Below are 25,495 nucleotides of genomic sequence, written 5' to 3' on the forward strand. Positions count from 1 at the left end.
CTATTTATATGAAGTTGTACAAAAACGCTTTATTTCGTCAAGACAGTGCGTTTCTTACGATTACATGCATTTGAATGGGGAGCTCGCCCGAAACAAAGTATAGGTTTTCATTATGTGAATAACTTGAAAATCTTAGCTCAAACAGCTGCAAAACCTGTTTGCCCAGCACAGGGATATTGAATTCTATAAGATAAAGCCATAAATATGTGTGTCTGAGTCTTCTATCAAAACTTACAGCTATTTATATGAAGTTGTAGAAAAACGCTTTATTTCGTCAAGCCAGTGCGTTTCTTACGATTACATGCATTTGAATGGGGAGCTCGCCCGAAACAAAGTATAGGTTTTCATTATGTGAATAACTTGAAAATCTTAGCTCAAACAGCTGCAAAACCTGTGTGCCCAGCACGGGGACATTGAATCTGATAAGATAAAACCATAAATATGTGTGTGTGAGTCTACTATCAAAAGTTACAGCTATTTATATGAAGTTGTACAAAAACGCTTTATTTCGTCAAGCCAGTGCGTTTCTTACGATTACATGCATTTGAATGGGGAGCTCGCCCCAAACAAAGTATAGGTTTTCATTATGTGAATAACTTGAAAAATCTTTGCTCAAACAGCTGCAAAACCTGTGTGCCCAGCACGGGGACATTGAATCTGATAAGATAAAGCCATAAATATGTGTGTGTGAGTCTTCTATCAAAAGTTACAGCTATTTATATGAAGTTGTACAAAAACGTTTTATTTCGTCAAGCCAGTGCGTTTCTTACGATTACATGCATTTGAATGGGGAGCTCGCCCCAAACAAAGTATAGGTTTTCATTATGTGAATAACTTGAAAAATCTTTGCTCAAACAGCTGCAAAACCTGTTTGCCCAGCACAGGGATATTTAATTCTATAAGATGAAGCCATAAATATGTGTGTCTGAGTCTTTTATCAAAAGTTACAGCTGTATGAAGTTGTACAAAAACGCCTTATTTCGTCAAACCAGTGCGTTTCTTACAATTACATGCATTTGAATGGGGAGCTCGCCCGAAACAAAGTATAGGTTATCATTATGTGAATAACTTGAAAAATCTTAGCTCAAACAGCTGCAAAACCTGTGTGCCCAGCACGGGGATACTGAATCTGATAAGATAAAGCCATAAATATGTGTGTGTGAGTCTTCTATCAAAAGTTACAGCTATTTATATGAAGTTGTAGAAAAACGCTTTATTTCGTCAAGCCAGTGCGTTTCTTACGATTACATGCATTTGAATGGGGAGCTCGCCCGAAACAAAGTATAGGTTTTCATTATGTGAATAACTTGAAAAATCTTAGCTCAAACAGCTGCAAAACCTGTGTGCCCAGCACGGGGATACTGAATATGATAAGATAAAGCCATAAATATGTGTGTCTGCGTATTCTATCAAAAGTTACAGCTATTTATATGAAGTTGTACAAAAACGCTTTATTTCGTCAAGCCAGTGCGTTTCTTACGATTACATGCATTTGAATGCGGGAATTCGCCCGAAAAAAAATATAGGTTTTCATTATGTGAATAACTTGAAAAATCTTAGCTCAAACAGCTGCAAAACCTGTGTGCCCAGCAAAGGGATACTGAATCTGATAAGATAAAGCCATGAAAATGTGTGTCTGAGTCTTCTATCAAAAGTTACAGCTATTTATATGAAGTTGTACAAAAACGCTTTATTTCGTCAAGCCAGTGCGTTTCTTACGATTACATGCATTTGAATGGGGAGCTCGCCCGAAACAAAGTATAGGTTTTCATTATGTGAAAAACTTGAAATTTTTTAGCTCAAACAGCTGCAAAACCTGTGTGCCCAGCACGGGGATATTGAATCTGATAAGATAAAGCCATAAATATGTGTGTGTGAGTCTTCTATCAAAAGTTACAGCTATTTATATGAAGTTGTACAAAAACGCTTTATTTCGTCAAGCCAGTGCGTTTCTTACGATTGCATGCATTTGAATGGGGGAATTCGCCCGAAACAAAGTATAGGTTTTCATTATGTGAATAACTTTGAAAAATCTTAGCTCAAACAGCTGCAAAACCTGTGTGCCCAGCACGGGGATACTGAATCTGATAAGATAAAGCCATAAATATGTGTGTGTGAGTCTTCTATCAAAAGTTACAGCTATTTATATGAAGTTGTACAAAAACGCTTTATTTCGTCAAGCCAGTGCGTTTCTTACGATTACATGCATTTGAATGGGGAGCTCGCCCGAAACAAAGTATAGGTTTTCATTATGTGAATAACTTGAAAAATCTTAGCTCAAACAGCTGCAAAACCTGTGTGCCCAGCAAAGGGATACTGAATCTGATAAGATAAAGCCATAAATATGTGTGTCTGCGTATTCTATCAAAAGTTAGAGCTATTTATATGAAGTTGTACAAAAACGCTTTATTTCGTCAAGCCAGTGCGTTTCTTACGATTACATGCATTTGAATGGGGAGCTTGCCCGAAACAAAGTATAGGTTTTCATTATGTGAAAAACTTGAAATTTTTTAGCTCAAACAGCTGCAAAACCTGTGTGCCCAGCACGGGGATATTGAATCTGATAAGATAAAGCCATAAATATGTGTGTGTGAGTCTTCTATCAAAAGTTACAGCTATTTATATGAAGTTGTACAAAAATTCTTTATTTCATCAAGCCAGTGCGTTTCTTACGATTACATGCATTTGAATGGGGAGCTCGCCCGAAACAAAGTATAGGTTTTCATTATATGAATAACTTGAAAAATCTTAGCTCAAACAGCTGCAAAACCTGTGTGCCAAGCACGGGGATATTGAATCTGATAAGATAAAGCCATAAATATGTGTGTCTGAGTTTTCTATCAAAAGTTACAGCTATTTATATGAAGTTGTACAAAAACGCTTTATTTCGTCAAGCCAGTGCGTTTCTTACGATTACATGCATTTGAATGGGGGAATTCGCCCGAAACAAAGTATAGGTTTTCATTATGTGAATAACTTGAAAAATCTTAGCTCAAACAGCTGCAAAACCTGTGTGCCCAGCACAGGGATACTGAATCTGATAAGATAAAGCCATAAAAATGTGTGTCTGAGTCTTCTATGAAAAGTTACAGCTATTTATATGAAGTTGTACAAAACGCTTTATTTCGTCAAGCCAGTGCGTTTCTTACGATTACATGCATTTGAATGGGGGAATTCGCCCGAAACAAAGTATAGGTTTTCATTATGTGAATAACTTGAAAAATCTTAGCTCAAACAGCTGCAAAACCTGTGTGCCCAGCAAAGGGATACTGAATCTAATAAGATAAAGCCATAAAAATGTTTGTCTGAGTCTTCTATCAAAAGTTACAGCTATTTATATGAAGTTGTACAAAAACGCTTTATTTCGTCAAGCCAGTGCGTTTCTTACGATTACATGCATTTGAATGGGGGAATTCGCCCGAAACAAAATATAGGTTTTCATTATGTGAATAACTTGAAAAATCTTAGCTCAAACAGCTGCAAAACCTGTGTGCCCAGCACGGGGATACTGAATCTGATAAGATAAAGCCATAAATATGTGTGTCTGAGTCTTCTATCAAAAGTTACAGCTATTTATATGAAGTTGTACAAAAACGCTTTATTTCGTCAAGCCAGTGCGTTTCTTACGATTACATGCATTTGAATGGGGAGCTCGCCCGAAACAAAGTATAGGTTTTCATTATATGAATAACTTGAAAAATCTTAGCTCAAACAGCTGCAAAACCTGTGTGCCCAGCACGGGGATATTGAATCTGATAAGATAAAGCCATAAATATGTGTGTGTGAGTTTTCTATCAAAAGTTACAGCTATTTATATGAAGTTCTACAAAAACGCTTTATTTCGTCAAGCCAGTGCGTTTCTTACGATTACATGCATTTGAATGGGGAGCTCGCCGGAAACAAAGTGTAGGTTTTCATTATGTGAATAACTGGAAATTTTTTAGCTCAAACAGCTGCAAAACCTGTGTGCCCAGCACAGGGATATTGAATCTGATAAGATAAAGCCATAAATATGTGTGTGTGAGTCTTTTATCAAAAGTTACAGCTATTTATATGAAGTTGTACAAAAACGCTTTATTTCGTCAAGCCAGTGCGTTTCTTACGATTACATGCATTTGAATGGGGGAATTCGCCCGAAACAAAGTATAGGTTTTCATTATGTGAATAACTTGAAAAATCTTAACTCAAACAGCTGCAAAACCTGTGTGCCCAGCAAAGGGATACTGAATCTGATAAGATAAAGCCATAAAAATGTGTGTCTGAGTCTTCTATCAAAAGTTACAGCTATTTATATGAAGTTGTACAAAAACGCTTTATTTCGTCAAGCCAGTGCGTTTCTTACGATTACATGCATTTGAATGGGGAGCTCGCCCGAAACAAAGTATAGGTTTTCTTTATGTGAATAACTTGAAAAATCTTAGCTCAAACAGCTGCAAAACCTGTTTGCCCAGCACAGGGATATTAAATTCTATAAGATAAAGCCATAAATATGTGTGTCTGAGTCTTCTATCAAAACTTACAGCTATTTATATGAAGTTGTACAAAAACGCTTTATTTCGTCAAGCCAGTGCGTTTCTTACGATTACATGCATTTGAATGGGGAGCTCGCCCGAAACAAAGTATAGGTTTTCATTATGTGAATAACTTGAAAAATCTTATCTCAAACAGCTGCAAAACCTGTGTGCCTAGCACAGGGATACTGAATCTGATAAGATAAAGCCATAAAAATGTGTGTCTGAGTCTTCTATCAAAAGTTACAGCTATTTATATGAAGTTGTACAAAACGCTTTATTTCGTCAACCCAGTGCGTTTCTTACGATTACATGCATTTGAATGGGGAGCTCGCCCGAAACAAAGTATAGGTTTTCATTATGTGAATAACTTGAAAAATCTTAGCTCAAACAGCTGCAAAACCTGTTTGCCCAGCACGGGGATACTGAATCTGATAAGATAAAGCCATAAATATGTGTGTGTGAGTCTTCTATCAAAAGTTACAGCTATTTATATGAAGTTGTACAAAAACGCTTTATTTCGTAAAGCCAGTGCGTTTCTTACGATTGCATGCATTTGAATGGGGGAATTCGCCCGAAACAAAGTATAGGTTTTCATTATGTGAATAACTTTGAAAAATCTTTGCTCAAACAGCTGCAAAACCTGTGTGCCCAGCAAAGGGATACTGAATCTGATAAGATAAAGCCATAAAAATGTGTGTCTGAGTCTTCTATCAAAAGTTACAGCTATTTATATGAAGTTGTACAAAAACGCTTTATTTCGTCAAGCCACTGCGTTTCTTACGATTACATGCATTTGAATGGGGAGCTCGCCCGAAACAAAGTATAGGTTTTCATTATGTGAATAACTTGAAAATCTTAGCTCAAACAGCTGCAAAACCTGTTTGCCCAGCACAGGGATATTGAATTCTATAAGATAAAGCCATAAATATGTGTGTCTGAGTCTTCTATCAAAACTTACAGCTATTTATATGAAGTTGTAGAAAAACGCTTTATTTCCTCAAGCCAGTGCGTTTCTTACGATTACATGCATTTGAATGGGGAGCTCGCCCGAAACAAAGTATAGGTTTTCATTATATGAATAACTTGAAAAATCTTAGCTCAAACAGCTGCAAAACCTGTGTGCCCAGCACGGGGATATTGAATCTGATAAGATAAAGCCATAAATATGTGTGTCTGAGTTTTCTATCAAAAGTTACAGCTATTTATATGAAGTTGTACAAAAATGCTTTATTTCGTCAAGCCAGTGCGTTTCTTACGATTACATGCATTTGAATGGGGGAATTCGCCCGAAACAAAGTATAGGTTTTCATTATGTGAATAACTTGAAAAATCTTAGCTCAAACAGCTGCAAAACCTGTGTGCCCAGCACAGGGATACTGAATCTGATAAGATAAAGCCATAAAAATGTGTGTCTGAGTCTTCTATGAAAAGTTACAGCTATTTATATGAAGTTGTACAAAACGCTTTATTTCGTCAAGCCAGTGCGTTTCTTACGATTACATGCATTTGAATGGGGAGCTCGCCCGAAACAAAGTATAGGTTTTCATTATGTGAATAACTGGAAATTTTTTAGCTCAAACAGCTGCAAAACCTGTGTGCCCAGCACGGGGATATTGAATCTGATAAGATAAAGCCATGAATATGTGTGTGTGTCTTTTATCAAAAGTTACAGCTATTTATATGAAGTTGTACAAAAACGCTTTATTTCGTCAAGCCAGTGCGTTTCTTACGATTACATGCATTTGAATGGGGGAATTCGCCCGAAACAAAGTATAGGTTTTCATTATGTGAATAACTTGAAAAATCTTAGCTCAAACAGCTGCAAAACCTGTGTGCCCAGCAAAGGGATACTGAATCTAATAAGATAAAGCCATAAAAATGTGTGTCTGAGTCTTCTATCAAAAGTTACAGCTATTTATATGAAGTTGTACAAAAACGCTTTATTTCGTCAAGCCAGTGCGTTTCTTACGATTACATGCATTTGAATGGGGAGCTCGCCCGAAACAAAGTATAGGTTTTCATTATGTGAATAACTTGAAAAATCTTAGCTCAAATAGCTGCAAAACCTGTGTGCCTAGCACAGGGATAATGAATCTGATAAGATAAAGCCATAAATATGTGTGTGTGAGTCTTTTATAAAAAGTTAAAGCTATTTATATGAAGTTGTACAAAAACGCTTTATTTCGTCAAGCCAGTGCGTTTCTTACGATTACATGCATTTGAATGGGGGAATTCGCCCGAAACAAAATATAGGTTTTCATTATGTGAATAACTTGAAAAATCTTAGCTCAAACAGCTGCAAAACCTGTGTGCCCAGCACGGGGATACTGAATCTGATAAGATAAAGCCATAAATATGTGTGTCTGAGTCTTCTATCAAAAGTTACAGCTATTTATATGAAGTTGTACAAAAACGCTTTATTTCGTCAAGCCAGTGCGTTTCTTACGATTACATGCATTTGAATGGGGAGCTCGCCCGAAACAAAGTATAGGTTTTCATTATATGAATAACTTGAAAAATCTTAGCTCAAACAGCTGCAAAACCTGTGTGCCCAGCACGGGGATATTGAATCTGATAAGATAAAGCCATAAATATGTGTGTGTGAGTTTTCTATCAAAAGTTACAGCTATTTATATGAAGTTCTACAAAAACGCTTTATTTCGTCAAGCCAGTGCGTTTCTTACGATTACATGCATTTGAATGGGGAACTCGCCCGAAACAAAGTGTAGGTTTTCATTATGTGAATAACTGGAAATTTTTTAGCTCAAACAGCTGCAAAACCTGTGTGCCCAGCACAGGGATATTGAATCTGATAAGATAAAGCCATAAATATGTGTGTCTGAGTCTTCTATCAAAAGTTACAGCTGTATGAAGTTGTACAAAAACGCTTTATTTCGTCAAGCCAGTGCGTTTCTTACGATTACATGCATTTGAATGGGGAGCTCGCCCGAAACAAAGTATAGGTTTTCATTATGTGAATAACTTGAAAATCTTAGCTCAAACAGCTGCAAAACCTGTGTGCCCAGCACGGGGATATTGAATCTGATAAGATAAACCCATAAAAATGTGTGTCTGAGTCTTCTATCAAAAGTTACAGCTGTATGAAGTTGTACAAAAACGCTTTATTTCGTCAAGCCAGTGCGTTTCTTACGATTACATGCATTTGAATGGGGAGCTCGCCCGAAACAAAGTATAGGTTTTCATTATGTGAATAACTTGAAAAATCTTAGCTCAAACAGCTGAGAAACCTGTGTGCCCAGCACGGGGATATTGAATCTGATAAGATAAACCCATAAAAATGTGTGTCTGAGTCTTCTATCAAAAGTTACAACTGTATGAAGTTGTACAAAAACGCTTTATTTCGTCAAGCCAGTGCGTTTCTTACGATTACATGCATTTGAATGGGGAGCTCGCCCGAAACAAAGTATAGGTTTTCATTATGTGAATAACTTGAAAAACTTAGCTCAAATAGCTGCAAAACCTGTGTGCCCAGCACAGGGATATTGAATTATATAAGATAAAACCATAAATATGTGTGTCTGAGTTTTCTAACAAAACTTACAGCTATTTATATGAAGTTGTACAAAAACGCTTTATTTCGTCAAGCCAGTGCGTTTCTTACAATTACATGCATTTGAATGGGGAGCTCGCCCGAAACAAAGTATAGGTTTTCATTATGTGAATAACTTGAAAATCTTAGCTCAAACAGCTGCAAAACCTGTGTGCCCAGCACGGGGATATTGAATCTGATAAGATAAACCCATAAAAATGTGTGTCTGAGTCTTCTATCAAAAGTTACAGCTGTATGAAGTTGTACAAAAACGCTTTATTTCGTCAAGCCAGTGCGTTTCTTACGATTACATGCATTTGAATGGGGAGCTCGCCCGAAACAAAGTATAGGTTTTCATTATGTGAATAACTTGAAAAATCTTAGCTCAAACAGCTGCAAAACCTGTTTGCCCAGCACGGGGATACTGAATCTGATAAGATAAAGCCATAAATATGTGTGTCTGCGTCTTCTATCAAAAGTTACAGCTATTTATATGAAGTTGTACAAAAACGCTTTATTTCGTCAAGCCAGTGCGTTTCTTACGATTACATGCATTTGAATGGGGAGCTCGCCCGAAACAAAGTATAGGTTTTCATTATGTGAATAACTTGAAAATCTTAGCTCAAACAGCTGCAAAACCTGTTTGCCTAGCACAGGGATATTGAATTCTATAAGATAAAGCCATTAATATGTGTGTCTGAGTTTTCTATCAAAAGTTACAGCTATTTATATGAAGTTGTACAAAAACGCTTTATTTCGTCAAGCCAGTGCGTTTCTTACGATTACATGCATTTGAATGGGGGAATTCGCCCGAAACAAAGTATAGGTTTTCATTATGTGAATAACTTGAAAAATCTTAGCTCAAACAGCTGCAAAACCTGTGTGCCCAGCACAGGGATACTGAATCTGATAAGATAAAGCCATAAAAATGTGTGTCTGAGTCTTCTATCAAAAGTTACAGCTATTTATATGAAGTTGTACAAAACGCTTTATTTCGTCAAGCCAGTGCGTTTCTTACGATTAGATGCATTTGAATGGGGAGCTCGCCCGAAACAAAGTATAGGTTTTCATTATGTGAATAACTTGAAAAATCTTAGCTCAAACAGCTGCAAAACCTGTTTGCCCAGCACGGGGATACTGAATCTGATAAGATAAAGCCATAAATATGTGTGTCTGCGTCTTCTATCAAAAGTTACAGCTATTTATATGAAGTTGTACAAAAACGCTTTATTTCGTCAAGCCAGTGCGTTTCTTACGATTACATGCATTTGAATGGGGAGCTCGCCCGAAACAAAGTATAGGTTTTCATTATGTGAATAACTTGAAAAATCTTAGCTCAAACAGCTGAGAAACCTGTGTGCCCAGCACGGGGATATTGAATCTGATAAGATAAACCCATAAAAATGTGTGTCTGAGTCTTCTATCAAAAGTTACAGCTGTATGAAGTTGTACAAAAACGCTTTATTTCGTCAAGCCAGTGCGTTTCTTACGATTACATGCATTTGAATGGGGAGCTCGCCCGAAACAAAGTATAGGTTTTCATTATGTGAATAACTTGAAAAACTTAGCTCAAACAGCTGCAAAACCTGTGTGCCCAGCACAGGGATATTGAATTGTATAAGATAAACCCATAAATATGTGTGTCTGAGTTTTCTATCAAAACTTACAGCTATTTATATGAAGTTGTACAAAAACGCTTTATTTCGTAAAGCCAGTGCGTTTCTTACAATTACATGCATTTGAATGGGGAGCTCGCCCGAAACAAAGTATAGGTTTTCATTATGTGAATAACTTGAAAAATCTTAGCTCAAACAGCTGCAAAACCTGTGTGCCCAGCACAGGGATATTGAATTCTATAAGATAAAACCATAAATATGTGTGTCTGAGTCTTCTCTCAAAAGTTACAGCTGTATGAAGTTGTACAAAAACGCTTTATTTCGTCAAGCCAGTGCGTTTCTTACGATTACATGCATTTGAATGGGGAGCTCGCCCGAAACAAAGTATAGGTTTTCATTATGTGAATAACTTGAAAAACTTAGCTCAAACAGCTGCAAAACCTGTGTGCCCAGCACAGGGATATTGAATTCTATAAGATAAAACCATTAATATGTGTGTGTGAGTCTTCTATCAAAAGTTACAGCTATTTATATGAAGTTGTACAAAAACGCTTTATTTCGTCAAGCCAGTGCGTTTCTTACGATTACATGCATTTGAATGGGGAGCTCGCCCGAAACAAAGTATAGGTTTTCATTATGTTAATAACGTGAAAATCTTAGCTCAAACAGCTGCAAAACCTGTGTGCACAGCATAGGGATATAGAATTCTATGAGATAAAGCCATGAAAATGTGTGTCTGAGTCTTCTATCAAAAGTTACAGCTATTTATATGAAGTTGTACAAAAACGCTTCATTTCGTCAAGCCAGTGCGTTTCTTACGATTACATGCATTTGAATGGGCGCTCGCCCGAAACAAAGTACAGGTTTTCATTATGTGAATAACTTGAAAAATCTTAGCTCAAACAGCTGCAAAACCTGTTTGCCCAGCACGGGGATACTGAATCTCATAAGATAAAGCCATAAATATGTGTGTCTGCGTCTTCTATCAAAAGTTACAGCTATTTATATGAAGTTGTACAAAAACGCTTTATTTCGTCAAGCCAGTGCGTTTCTTACGATTACATGCATTTGAATGGGGAGCTCGCCCGAAACAAAGTATAGGTTTTCATTATGTGAATAACTTGAAAAACTTAGCTCAAACAGCTGCAAAACCTGTGTGCCCAGCACAGGGATATTGAATTCTATAAGATAAAACCATAAATATGTGTGTCTGAGTTTTCTATCAAAAGTTACAGCTATTTATATGAATTTGTACAAAAACGCTTTATTTCGTCAAGCCAGTGCGTTTCTTACGATTACATGCATTTGAATGGGGAGCTCGCCCGAAACAAAGTATAGGTTTTCATTATGTGAATAACTTGAAAATCTTAGCTCAAACAGCTGCAAAACCTGTGTGCCCAGCACAGGGATATTGAATTCTATAAGATAAACCCATAAATATGTGTGTCTGAGTCTTCTATCAAAAGTTACAGCTATTTATATGAAGTTGTACAAAAACGCTTTATTTCGTCAAGCCAGTGCGTTTCTTACGATTACATGCATTTGAATGGGGAGCTCGCCCGAAACAAAGTATAGGTTTTCATTATGTGAATAACTTGAAAATCTTAGCTCAAACAGCTGCAAAACCTGTGTGCCCAGCACGGGGATATTGAATCTGATAAGATAAACCCATAAAAATGTGTGTCTGAGTCTTCTATCAAAAGTTACAGCTGTATGAAGTTGTACAAAAACGCTTTATTTCGTCAAGCCAGTGCGTTTCTTACGATTACATGCATTTGAATGGGGAGCTCGCCCGAAACAAAGTATAGGTTTTCATTATGTGAATAACTTGAAAAATCTTAGCTCAAACAGCTGAGAAACCTGTGTGCCCAGCACGGGGATATTGAATCTGACAAGATAAAGCCATAAATATGTGTGTTTCTATCAAAACTTACAGCTATTTATATGAAGTTGTACAAAAACGCTTTATTTCGTCAAGCCAGTGCGTTTCTTACGATTACATGCATTTGAATGGGGAGCTCGCCCGAAACAAAGTATAGGTTTTCATTATGTCAATAACTTGAAAATCTTAGCTCAAACAGCTGCAAAACCTGTGTGCCCAGCACAGGGATATTGAATTCTATAAGATAAAACCATAAATATGTGTGTCTGAGTCTTCTATCAAAAGTTACAGCTGTATGAAGTTGTACAAAAACGCTTTATTTCGTCAAGCCAGTGCGTTTCTTACGATTACATGCATTTGAATGGGGAGCTCGCCCGAAACAAAGTATAGGTTTTCATTATGTGAATAACTTGAAAAATCTTAGCTCAAACAGCTGCAAAACCTGTGTGCCCAGCACGGGGATACTGAATCTGATAAGATAAAGCCATAAATATGTGTGTCTGAGTCTTCTATCAAAAGTTACAGCTGTATGAAGTTGTACAAAAACGCTTTATTTCGTCAAGCCAGTGCGTTTCTTACGATTACATGCATTTGAATGGGGGGCTCGCCCGAAACAAAGTATAGGTTTTCATTATGTGAATAACTTGAAAAATCTTAGCTCAAACAGCTGAGAAACCTGTGTGCCCAGCACGGGGATACTGAATCTGATGAGATAAAGCCATAAATATGTGTGTTTCTATCAAAACTTACAGCTATTTATATGAAGTTGTACAAAAACGCTTTATTTCGTCAAGCCAGTGCGTTTCTTACGATTACATGCATTTGAATGGGGAGCTCGCCCGAAACAAAGTATAGGTTTTCATTATGTCAATAACTTGAAAATCTTAGCTCAAACAGCTGCAAAACCTGTGTGCCCAGCACAGGGATATTGAATTCTATAAGATAAAACCATAAATATGTGTGTCTGAGTCTTCTATCAAAAGTTACAGCTGTATGAAGTTGTACAAAAACGCTTTATTTCGTCAAGCCAGTGCGTTTCTTACGATTACATGCATTTGAATGGGGAGCTCGCCCGAAACAAAGTATAGGTTTTCATTATGTGAATAACTTGAAAAATCTTAGCTCAAACAGCTGCAAAACCTGTGTGCCCAGCACGGGGATACTGAATCTGATAAGATAAAGCCATAAATATGTGTGTCTGAGTCTTCTATCAAAAGTTACAGCTGTATGAAGTTGTACAAAAACGCTTTATTTCGTCAAGCCAGTGCGTTTCTTACGATTACATGCATTTGAATGGGGAGCTCGCCCGAAACAAAGTATAGGTTTTCATTATGTGAATAACTTGAAAAATCTTAGCTCAAACAGCTGAGAAACCTGTGTGCCCAGCACGGGGATACTGAATCTGATCAGATAAATCCATAAATATGTGTGTCTGCGTCTTCTATCAAAAGTTACAGCTATTTATATGAAGTTGTACAAAAACGCTTTATTTCGTCAAGCCAGTGCGTTTCTTACGATTACATGCATTTGAATGGGGAGCTCGCCCGAAACAAAGTATAGGTTTTCATTATGTGAATAACTTGAAAATCTTAGCTCAAACAGCTGCAAAACCTGTGTGCCCAGCACAGGGATATTGAATTCTATAAGATAAACCCATAAATATGTGTGTCTGAGTCTTCTATCAAAAGTTACAGCTGTATGAAGTTGTACAAAAACGCTTTATTTCGTCAAGCCAGTGCGTTTCTTACGATTACATGCATTTGAATGGGGAGCTCGCCCGAAACAAAGTATAGGTTTTCATTATGTGAATAACTTGAAAATCTTAGCTCAAACAGCTGCAAAACCTGTGTGCCCAGCACGGGGATATAGAATCTGATAAGATAAACCCATAAAAATGTGTGTCTGAGTCTTCTATCAAAAGTTACAGCTGTATGAAGTTGTACAAAAACGCTTTATTTCGTCAAGCCAGTGCGTTTCTTACGATTACATGCATTTGAATGGGGAGCTCGCCCGAAACAAAGTATAGGTTTTCATTATGTGAATAACTTGAAAAATCTTAGCTCAAACAGCTGAGAAACCTGTGTGCCCAGCACGGGGATACTGAATCTGATCAGATAAAGCCATAAATATGTGTGTCTGCGTCTTCTATCAAAAGTTACAGCTATTTATATGAAGTTGTACAAAAACGCTTTATTTCGTCAAGCCAGTGCGTTTCTTACGATTACATGCATTTGAATGGGGAGCTCGCCCGAAACAAAGTATAGGTTTTCATTATGTGAATAACTTGAAAATCTTAGCTCAAACAGCTGCAAAACCTGTGTGCCCAGCACAGGGATATTGAATTCTATAAGATAAACCCATAAATATGTGTGTCTGAGTCTTCTATCAAAAGTTACAGCTGTATGAAGTTGTACAAAAACGCTTTATTTCGTCAAGCCAGTGCGTTTCTTACGATTACATGCATTTGAATGGGGAGCTCGCCCGAAACAAAGTATAGGTTTTCATTATGTGAATAACTTGAAAATCTTAGCTCAAACAGCTGCAAAACCTGTGTGCCCAGCACGGGGATATAGAATCTGATAAGATAAACCCATAAAAATGTGTGTCTGAGTCTTCTATCAAAAGTTACAGCTGTATGAAGTTGTACAAAAACGCTTTATTTCGTCAAGCCAGTGCGTTTCTTACGATTACATGCATTTGAATGGGGAGCTCGCCCGAAACAAAGTATAGGTTTTCATTATGTGAATAACTTGAAAATCTTAGCTCAAACAGCTGCAAAACCTGTGTGCCCAGCACAGGGATATTGAATTCTATAAGATAAAACCATAAATATGTGTGTCTGAGTCTTCTATCAAAAGTTACAGCTGTATGAAGTTGTACAAAAACGCTTTATTTCGTCAAGCCAGTGCGTTTCTTACGATTACATGCATTTGAATGGGGAGCTCGCCGGAAACAAAGTATAGGTTTTCATTATGTGAATAACTTGAAAAATCTTAGCTCAAACAGCTGCAAAACCTGTGTGCCCAGCACGGGGATATTGAATCTGATAAGATAAAGCCATAAATATGTGTTTCTGAGTCTTCTATCAAAAGTTACAGCTATTTATATGAAGTTGTACAAAAACGCTTTATTTCGTCAAGCCAGTGCGTTTCTTACGATTACATGCATTTGAATGGGGAGCTCGCCCGAAACAAAGTATAGGTTTTCATTATGTGAATAACTTGAAAATCTTAGCTCAAACAGCTGCAAAACCTGTGTGCCCAGCACAGGGATATTGAATTCTATAACATAAACCCATAAATATGTGTGTCTGAGTCTTCTATCAAAAGTTACAGCTGTATGAAGTTGTACAAAAACGCTTTATTTCGTCAAGCCAGTGCGTTTCTTACGATTACATGCATTTGAATGGGGAGCTCGCCCGAAACAAAGTATAGGTTTTCATTATGTGAATAACTTGAAAATCTTAGCTCAAACAGCTGCAAAACCTGTGTGCCCAGCACGGGGATATAGAATCTGATAAGATAAACCCATAAAAATGTGTGTCTGAGTCTTCTATCAAAAGTTACAGCTGTATGAAGTTGTACAAAAACGCTTTATTTCGTCAAGCCAGTGCGTTTCTTACGATTACATGCATTTGAATGGGGAGCTCGCCCGAAACAAAGTATAGGTTTTCATTATGTGAATAACTTGAAAATCTTAGCTCAAACAGCTGCAAAACCTGTGTGCCCAGCACAGGGATATTGAATTCTATAAGATAAATCCATAAATATGTATGTCTGAGTCTTCTATCAAAAGTTACAGCTGTATGAAGTTGTACAAAAACGCTTTATTTCGTCAAGCCAGTGCGTTTCTTACGATTACATGCATTTGAATGGGGAGCTCGCCGGAAACAAAGTATAGGTTTTCATTATGTGAATAACTTGAAAAATCTTAGCTCAAACAGCTGCAAAACCTGTTTGCCCAGCACGGGGATACTGAATCTGATAAGATAAAGCCATAAATATGTGTGTCTGCGTCTTCTATCAAAACTTACAGCTATTTATATGAAGTTGTACAAAAACGCTTTATTTCGTCAAGCCAGTGCGTTTCTTACGATTACATGCATTTGAATGGGGAGCTCGCCCGAAACAAAGTATAGGTTTTCATTATGTGAATAACTTGAAAATCTTAGCTCAAACAGCTGCAAAACCTGTGTGCCCAGCACAGGGATATTGAATTCTATAAGATAAAACCATAAATATGTGTGTCTGAGTCTTCTATCAAAAGTTACAGCTGTATGAAGTTGTACAAAAACGCTTTATTTCGTCAAGCCAGTGCGTTTCTTACGATTACATGCATTTGAATGGGGAGCTCGCCCGAAACAAAGTATAGGTTTTCATTATGTGAATAACTTGAAAAATCTTAGCTCAAACAGCTGCAAAACCTGTGTGCCCAGCACGGGGATACTGAATCTGATAAGATAAAGCCATAAATATGTGTGTCTGAGTCTTCTATCAAAAGTTACAGCTGTATGAAGTTGTACAAAAACGCTTTATTTCGTCAAGCCAGTGCGTTTCTTACGATTACATGCATTTGAATGGGGAGCTCGCCCGAAACAAAGTATAGGTTTTCATTATGTGAATAACTTGAAAAATCTTAGCTCAAACAGCTGCAAAACCTGTGTGCCCAGCACGGGGATATTGAATCTGATAAGATAAAGCCATAAATATGTGTGTCTGAGTCTTCTATCAAAAGTTACAGCTATTTATATGAAGTTGTACAAAAACGCTTTATTTCGTCAAGCCAGTGCGTTTCTTACGATTACATGCATTTGAATGGGGAGCTCGCCCGAAACAAAGTATAGGTTTTCATTATGTGAATAACTTGAAAATCTTAGCTCAAACAGCTGCAAAACCTGTGTGCCCAGCACAGGGATATTGAATTCTATAAGATAAACCCATAAATATGTGTGTCTGAGTCTTCTATCAAAAGTTACAGCTGTATGAAGTTGTACAAAAACGCTTTATTTCGTCAAGCCAGTGCGTTTCTTACGATTACATGCATTTGAATGGGGAGCTCGCTCGAAACAAAGTATAGGTTTTCATTATGTGAATAACTTGAAAAATCTTAGCTCAAACAGCTGCAAAACCTGTTTGCCCAGAACGGGGATACTGAATCTGATAAGATAAAGCCATAAATATGTGTGTCTGAGTCTTCTATCAAAAGTTACAGCTATTTATATGAAGTTGTACAAAAACGCTTTATTTCGTCAAGCCAGTGCGTTTCTTACGATTACATGCATTTGAATGGGGACCTCGCCCGAAACAAAGTATAGGTTTTCATTATGTGAATAACTTGAAAAATCTTAGCTCAAACAGCTGCAAAACCTGTTTGCCCAGCACCGGGATACTGAATCTGATAAGATAAAGCCATAAATATGTGTGTCTGTGTCTTCTATCAAAAGTTACAGCTATTTATATGAAGTTGTACAAAAACGCTTTATTTCGTCAAGCCAGTGCGTTTCTTACGATTACATGCATTTGAATGGGGAGCTCGCCCGAAACAAAGTATAGGTTTTCATTATGTGAATAACTTGAAAAATCTTAGCTCAAACAGCTGAGAAACCTGTGTGCCCAGCACGGGGATATTGAATCTGATAAGATAAACCCATAAAAATGTGTGTCTGAGTCTTCTATCAAAAGTTACAGCTGTATGAAGTTGTACAAAAACGCTTTATTTCGTCAAGCCAGTGCGTTTCTTACGATTACATGCATTTGAATGGGGAGCTCGCCCGAAACAAAGTATAGGTTTTCAATATGTGAATAACTTGAAAAATCTTAGCTCAAACAGCTGCAAAACCTGTGTGCCCAGCACGGGGATACTGAATCTGATAAGATAAAGCCATAAATATGTGTGTCTGCGTCTTCTATCAAAAGTTACAGCTATTTATATGAAGTTGTACAAAAACGCTTTATTTCGTCAAGCCAGTGCGTTTCTTACGATTACATGCATTTGAATGGGGAGCTCGCCCGAAACAAAGTATAGGTTTTCATTATGTGAATAACTTGAAAATCTTAGCTCAAACAGCTGCAAAACCTGTGTGCCCAGCACAGGGATATTGAATTCTATAAGATAAAACCATAAATATGTGTGTCTGAGTCTTCTATCAAAAGTTACAGCTGTATGAAGTTGTACAAAAACGCTTTATTTCGTCAAGCCAGTGCGTTTCTTACGATTACATGCATTTGAATGGGGAGCTCGCCCGAAACAAAGTATAGGTTTTCATTATGTGAATAACTTGAAAAATCTTAGCTCAAACAGCTGCAAAACCTGTGTGCCCAGCACGGGGATATTGAATGCTATAAGATAAAACCATAAACATGTGTGTCTGAGTTTTCTATCAAAAGTTACAGCTATTTATATGAAGTTGTACAAAAACGCTTTATTTCGTCAAGCCAGTGCGTTTCTTACGATTACATGCATTTGAATGGGGAGCTCGCCCGAAACAAAGTATAGGTTGTCATTATGTGAATAACTTGAAAATCTTAGCTCAAACAACTGCAAAACCTGTGTGCCCAGCACAGGGATATTGAATTCTATAAGATAAAACCATAAATATGTGTGTCTGCGTCTTCTATCAAAACTTACAGCTATTTATATGAAGTTGTACAAAAACGCTTTATTTCGTCAAGCCAGTGCGTTTCTTACGATTACATGCATTTGAATGGGGAGCTCGCCCGAAACAAAGTATAGGTTTTCATTATGTGAATAACTTGAAACTCTTAGCTCAAACAGCTTCAAAACCTGTGTGCCCAGCACAGGGATATTGAATTCTATAAGATAAAACCATAAATATGTGTGTCTGAGTCTTCTATCAAAACTTACAGCTATTTATATGAAGTTGTACAAAAACGCTTTATTTCGTCAAGCCAGTGCGTTTCTTACGATTACATGCATTTGAATGGGGAGCTCGCCCGAAACAAAGTATAGGTTTTCATTATGTGAATAACTTGAAAATCTTAGCTCAAACAGCTGCAAAACCTGTGTGCCCAGCACAGGGATATTGAATTCTGTAAGATAAAACCATAAATATGTGTGTCTGAGTCTTCTATCAAAAGTTACAGCTGTATGAAGTTGTACAAAAACGCTTTATTTCGTCAAGCCAGTGCGTTTCTTACGATTACATGCATTTGAATGGGGAGCTCGCCCGAAACAAAGTATAGGTTTTCATTATGTGAATAACTTGAAAAATCTTAGCTCAAACAGCTGCAAAACCTGTGTTCCCAGCACGGGGATACTGAATCTGATAAGATAAAGCCATAAATATGTGTGTGTGAGTCTTCTATCAAAAGTTACAGCTATTTATATGAAGTTGTACAAAAACGCTTTATTTCGTCAAGCCAGTGCGTTTCTTACGATTACATGCATTTGAATGGACAGTTCGCCCGAAACAAAGTATAGGTTTTCATTATGTGAATAACTTGAAAATCTTAGCTCAAACAGCTGCAAAACCTGTGTGCCCAGCACAGGGATATATAATTCTATGAGATAAAGCCATAAAAATGTGTGTCTGAGTCTTCTATCAAAAGTTCCAGCTATTTATATGAAGTTGTACAAAAACGCTTTATTTCGTCAAGCCAGTGCGTTTCTTACGATTACATGCATTTGAATGGGGAGCTCGCCCGAAACAAAGTATAGGTTTTCATTATGTGAATAACTTGAAAAATCTTAGCTCAAACAGCTTCAAAACCTGTGTGCCCAGCACGGGGATATTGAATCTGATAAGATAAAGCCATAAATATGTGTGTCTGAGTCTTCTATCAAAACTTACAGCTATTTATATGAAGTTGTACAAAAACGCTTTATTTCCTCAAGCCAGTGCGTTTGTTACGATTACATGCATTTGAATGGGCAGCTCGCCCGAAACAAAGTATAGGTTTTCATTATGTGAATAACTTGAAAATCTTAGCTCAAACAGCTGCAAAACCTGTGTGCACAGCATAGGGATATAGAATTCTATATGATAAAGCCATAAAAATGTGTGTCTGAGTCTTCTATCAAAAGTTACAGCTGTATGAAGTTGTACAAAAACGCTTTATTTCGTCAAGCCAGTGCGTTTCTTACGATTACATGCATTTGAATGGGGAGCTCGCCCGAAACAAAGTATAGGTTTTCATTATGTGAATAACTTGAAAAATCTTACCTCAAACAGCTGCAAAACCTGTGTGCCCAGCACAGGGATATTGAATGCTATAAGATAAAACCATAAACATATGTGTCTGAGTTTTCTATCAAAAGTTACAGCTATTTATATGAAGTTGTACAAAAACGCTTTATTTCGTCAAGCCAGTGCGTTTCTTACGATTACATGCATTTGAATGGGGAGCTCGCCCGAAACAAAGTATAGGTTTTCATTATGTGAATAACTTGAAAATCTTAGCTCAAACAGCTGCAAAACCTGTGTGCCCAGCACAGGGATATTGAATTCTGTAAGATAAAACCATAAATATGTGTGTCTGAGTCTTCTATCAAAAGTTACAGCTGTATGAAGTTGTACAAAAACGCTTTATTTCGTCAAGCCAGTGCGTTTCTTACGATTACATGCATTTGAATGGGGAGCTCGCCCGAAACAAAGTATAGGTTTTCATTATGTGAATAACTTGAAAAATCTTAGCTCAAACAGCTGCAAAACCTGTTTGCCCACCACGGGGATACTGAATCTGATAAGATAAAGCCATAAATATGTGTGTGTGAGTCTTCTATCAAAACTTACAGCTATTTATATGAAGTTGTACAAAAACGCTTTATTTCGTCAAGCCAGTGCGTTTCTTACGATTACATGCATTTGAATGGGGAGCTCGCCCGAAACAAAGTATAGGTTTTCATTATGTGAATAGCTTGAAAAATCTTAGCTCAAACAGCTGAGAAACCTGTGTGCCCAGCACGGGGATATTGAATCTGATAAGATAAACCCATAAAAATGTGTGTCTGAGTCTTTTATCAAAAGTTACAGCTGTATGAAGTTGTACAAAAACGCTTTATTTCGTCAAGCCAGTGCGTTTCTTGCGATTACATGCATTTGAATGGGGAGCTCGCCCGAAACAAAGTATAGGTTTTCATTATGTGAATAACTTGAAAATCTTAGCTCAAACAGCTGCAAAACCTGTGTGCCCAGCACAGGGATATTGAATTCTATAAGATAAAACCATGAATATGTGTGTCTGAGTCTTCTATCAAAACTTACAGCTATTTATATGAAGTTGTACAAAAACGCTTTATTTCGTCAAGCCAGTGCGTTTCTTACGATTACATGCATTTGAATGGGGAGCTCGCCCGAAACAAAGTATAGGTTTTCATTATGTGAATAACTTGAAAATCGTAGCTCAAACAGCTGCAAAACCTGTGTGCCCAGCACAGGGATATTGAATTCTATAAGATAAAACCATAAATATGTGTGTCTGAGTCTTCTATCAAAACTTACAGCTATTTATATGAAGTTGTACAAAAACGCTTTATTTCGTCAAGCCAGTGCGTTTCTTACGATTACATGCATTTGAATGGGGAGCTCGCCCGAAACAAAGTATAGGTTTTCATTATGTGAATAACTTGAAAATCTTAGCTCAAACAGCTGCAAAACCTGTGTGCCCAGCACAGGGATATTGAATTCTGTAAGATAAAACCATAAATATGTGTGTCTGAGTCTTCTATCAAAAGTTACAGCTGTATGAAGTTGTACAAAAACGCTTTATTTCGTCAAGCCAGTGCGTTTCTTACGATTACATGCATTTGAATGGGGAGCTCGCCCGAAACAAAGTATAGGTTTTCATTATGTGAATAACTTGAAAAACTTAGCTCAAACAGCTGCAAAACCTGTGTGCCCAGCACAGGGACATTGAATTCTATAAGATAAAACCATAAATATGTGTGTCTGAGTTTTCTATCAAAAGTTACAGCTATTTATATGAATTTGTACAAAAACGCTTTATTTCGTCAAGCCAGTGCGTTTCTTACGATTACATGCATTTGAATGGGCAGCTCGCCCGAAAAAAAGTATAGGTTTTCATTATGTGAATAACTTGAAAATCTTAGCTCAAACAGCTGCAAAACCTGTGTGCCCAGCACAGGGATATTGAATTCTATAAGATAAAACCATAAATATGTGTGTCTGAGTCTTCTATCAAAACTTACAGCTATTTATATGAAGTTGTACAAAAACGCTTTATTTCGTCAAGCCAGTGCGTTTCTTACGATTACATGCATTTGAATGGACAGTTCGCCCGAAACAAAGTATAGGTTTTCATTATGTGAATAACTTGAAAAATCTTAGCTCAAACAGCTGAGAAACCTTTGTGCCCAGCACGGGGATATTGAATCTGATAAGATAAACCCATAAAAATGTGTGTCTGAATCTTTTATCAAAAGTTACAGCTGTATGAAGTTGTACAAAAACGCTTTATTTCGTCAAGCCAGTGCGTTTCTTACGATTACATGCATTTGAATGGGGAGCTCGCCCGAAACAAAGTATAGGTTTTCATTATGTGAATAACTTGAAAATCTTAGCTCAAACAGCTGCAAAACCTGTGTGCCCAGCACAGGGATATTGAATTCTGTAAGATAAAACCATAAATATGTGTGTCTGAGTCTTCTATCAAAAGTTACAGCTGTATGAAGTTGTACAAAAACGCTTTATTTCGTCAAGCCAGTGCGTTTCTTACGATTACATGCATTTGAATGGGGAGCTCGCCCGAAACAAAGTATAGGTTTTCATTATGTGAATAACTTGAAAAATCTTAGCTCAAACAGCTGCAAAACCTGTGTGCCCAGCACGGGGATACTGAATCTGATAAGATAAAGCCATGAATATGTGTGTGTGAGTCTTCTATCAAAAGTTACAGCTATTTATATGAAGTTGTACAAAAACGCTTTATTTCGTCAAGCCAGTGCGTTTCTTACGATTACATGCATTTGAATGGGGAGCTCGCCCGAAACAAAGTATAGGTTTTCATTATGTGAATAACTTGAAAAACTTAGCTCAAACAGCTGCAAAACCTGTGTGCCCAGCACAGGGATATTGAATTCTATAAGATAAAACCATAAATATGTGTGTCTGAGTTTTCTATCAAAAGTTACAGCTATTTATATGAATTTGTACAAAAACGCTTTATTTCGTCAAGCCAGTGCGTTTCTTACGATTACATGCACTTGAATGGGCAGCTCGCCCGAAAAAAAGTATAGGTTTTCATTATGTGAATAACTTGAAAATCTTAGCTCAAACAGCTGCAAAACCTGTGTGCCCAGCACAGGGATATTGAATTCTATAAGATAAAACCATAAATATGTGTGTCTGAGTCTTCTATCAAAACTTACAGCTATTTATATGAAGTTGTACAAAAACGCTTTATTTCGTCAAGCCAGTGCGTTTCTTACGATTACATGCATTTGAATGGACAGTTCGCCCGAAACAAAGTATAGGTTTTCATTATGTGAATAACTTGAAAAATCTTAGCTCAAACAGCTGAGAAACCTGTGTGCCCAGCACGGGGATATTGAATCTGATAAGATAAACCCATAAAAATGTGTGTCTGAGTCTTTTATCAAAAGTTACAGCTGTATGAAGTTGTACAAAAACGCTTTATTTCGTCAAGCCAGTGCGTTTCTTACGATTACATGCATTTGAATGGGGAGCTCGCCCGAAACAAAGTATAGGTTTTCATTATGTGAATAACTTGAAAAATCTTAGCTCAAACAGCTGCAAAACCTGTGTGCCCAGCACGGGGATACTGAATCTGATAAGATAAAGCCATGAATATGTGTGTGTGAGTCTTCTATCAAAAGTTACAGCTATTTATATGAAGTTGTACAAAAACGCTTTATTTCGTCAAGCCAGTGCGTTTCTTACGATTACATGCATTTGAATGGGGAGCTCGCCCGAAACAAAGTATAGGTTTTCATTATGTGAATAACTTGAAAAATTTAGCTCAAACAGCTGCAAAACCTGTGTGCCCAGCACAGGGATATTGAATTCTATAAGATAAAACCATAAATATGTGTGTCTGAGTTTTCTATCAAAAGTTACAGCTATTTATATGAATTTGTACAAAAACGCTTTATTTCGTCAAGCCAGTGCGTTTCTTACGATTACATGCATTTGAATGGGCAGCTCGCCCGAAACAAAGTATAGGTTTTCATTATGTGAATAACTTGAAAATCTTAGCTCAAACAGCTGCAAAACCTGTTTTCCCAGCACGGGGATACTGAATCTGATAAGATAAACCCATAAATATGTGTGTCTGCGTCTTCTATCAAAAGTTACAGCTATTTAGATGAAGTTGTACAAAAACGCTTTATTTCGTCAAGCCAGTGCGTTCCTTACGATTACATGCATTTGAATGGGGAGCTCGCCCGAAACAAAGTATAGGTTTTCATTATGTGAATAACATGAAAAACTTAGCTCAAACAGCTGCAAAACCTGTGTGCCCAGCACAGGGATATTGAATTCTATATGATAAAACCATAAATATGTGTGTCTGAGTTTTCTATCAAAAGTTACAGCTATTTATATGAATTTGTACAAAAACGCTTTATTTCGTCAAGCCAGTGCGTTTCTTACGATTACATGCATTTGAATGGGCAGCTCGCCCGAAACAAAGTATAGGTTTTCATTATGTGAATAACTTGAAAATCTTAGCTCAAACAGCTGCAAAACCTGTGTGCCCAGCACAGGGATATTGAGTTCTATAAGATAAAACCATAAATATGTGTGTCTGAGTCTTCTATCAAAACTTACAGCTATTTATATGAAGTTGTACAAAAACGCTTTATTTCGTCAAGCCAGTGCGTTTCTTACGATTACATGCATTTGAATGGGGAGCTCGCCCGAAACAAAGTATAGGTTTTCATTATGTGAATAACTTGAAAATCTTAGCTCAAACAGCTGCAAAACCTGTGTGCCCAGCACAGGGATATTGAATTCTATAAGATAAAACCATAAAAATGTGTTTCTGAGTCTTCTATCAAAACTTACAGCTATTTATATGAAGTTGTACAAAAACGCTTTATTTCGTCAAGCCAGTGCGTTTCTTACGATTACATGCATTTGAATGGGGAGCTCGCCCGAAACAAAGTATAGGTTTTCATTATGTGAATAACTTGAAAATCTTAGCTCAAACAGCTGAGAAACCTGTGTGCCCAGCACGGGGATATTGAATCTGATAAGATAAACCCATAAAAATGTGTGTCTGAGTCTTCTATCAAAAGTTACAGCTGTATGAAGTTGTACAAAAACGCTTTATTTCGTCAAGCCAGTGCGTTTCTTACGATTACATGCATTTGAATGGGGAGCTCGCCCGAAACAAAGTATAGGTTTTCATTATGTGAATAACTTGAAAATCTTAGCTCAAACAGCTGAGAAACCTGTGTGCCCAGCACGGGGATATTGAATCTGATAAGATAAACCCATAAAAATGTGTGTCTGAGTCTTCTATCAAAAGTTACAGCTGTATGAAGTTGTACAAAAACGCTTTATTTCGTCAAGCCAGTGCGTTTCTTACGATTACATGCATTTGAATGGGGAGCTCGCCCGAAACAAAGTATAGGTTTTTATTATGTGAATAACTTGAAAAATCTTAGCTCAAACAGCTGCAAAACCTGTGTGCCCAGCACAGGGATATTGAGTTCTATAAGATAAAACCATAAATATGTGTGTCTGAGTCTTCTATCAAAACTTACAGCTATTTATATGAAGTTGTACAAAAACGCTTTATTTCGTCAAGCCAGTGCGTTTCTTACGATTACATGCATTTGAATGGGGAGCTCGCCCGAAACAAAGTATAGGTTTTCATTATGTGAATAACTTGAAAATCTTAGCTCAAACAGCTGCAAAACCTGTGTGCCCAGCACAGGGATATTGAATTCTATAAGATAAAACCATAAAAATGTGTTTCTGAGTCTTCTA

This window comes from Neolamprologus brichardi, chromosome 15 (assembly GCF_056152115.1).
Source record: "Neolamprologus brichardi isolate AB-2024 chromosome 15, ASM5615211v1, whole genome shotgun sequence".
Lineage (NCBI taxonomy): Eukaryota > Metazoa > Chordata > Actinopteri > Cichliformes > Cichlidae > Neolamprologus > Neolamprologus brichardi.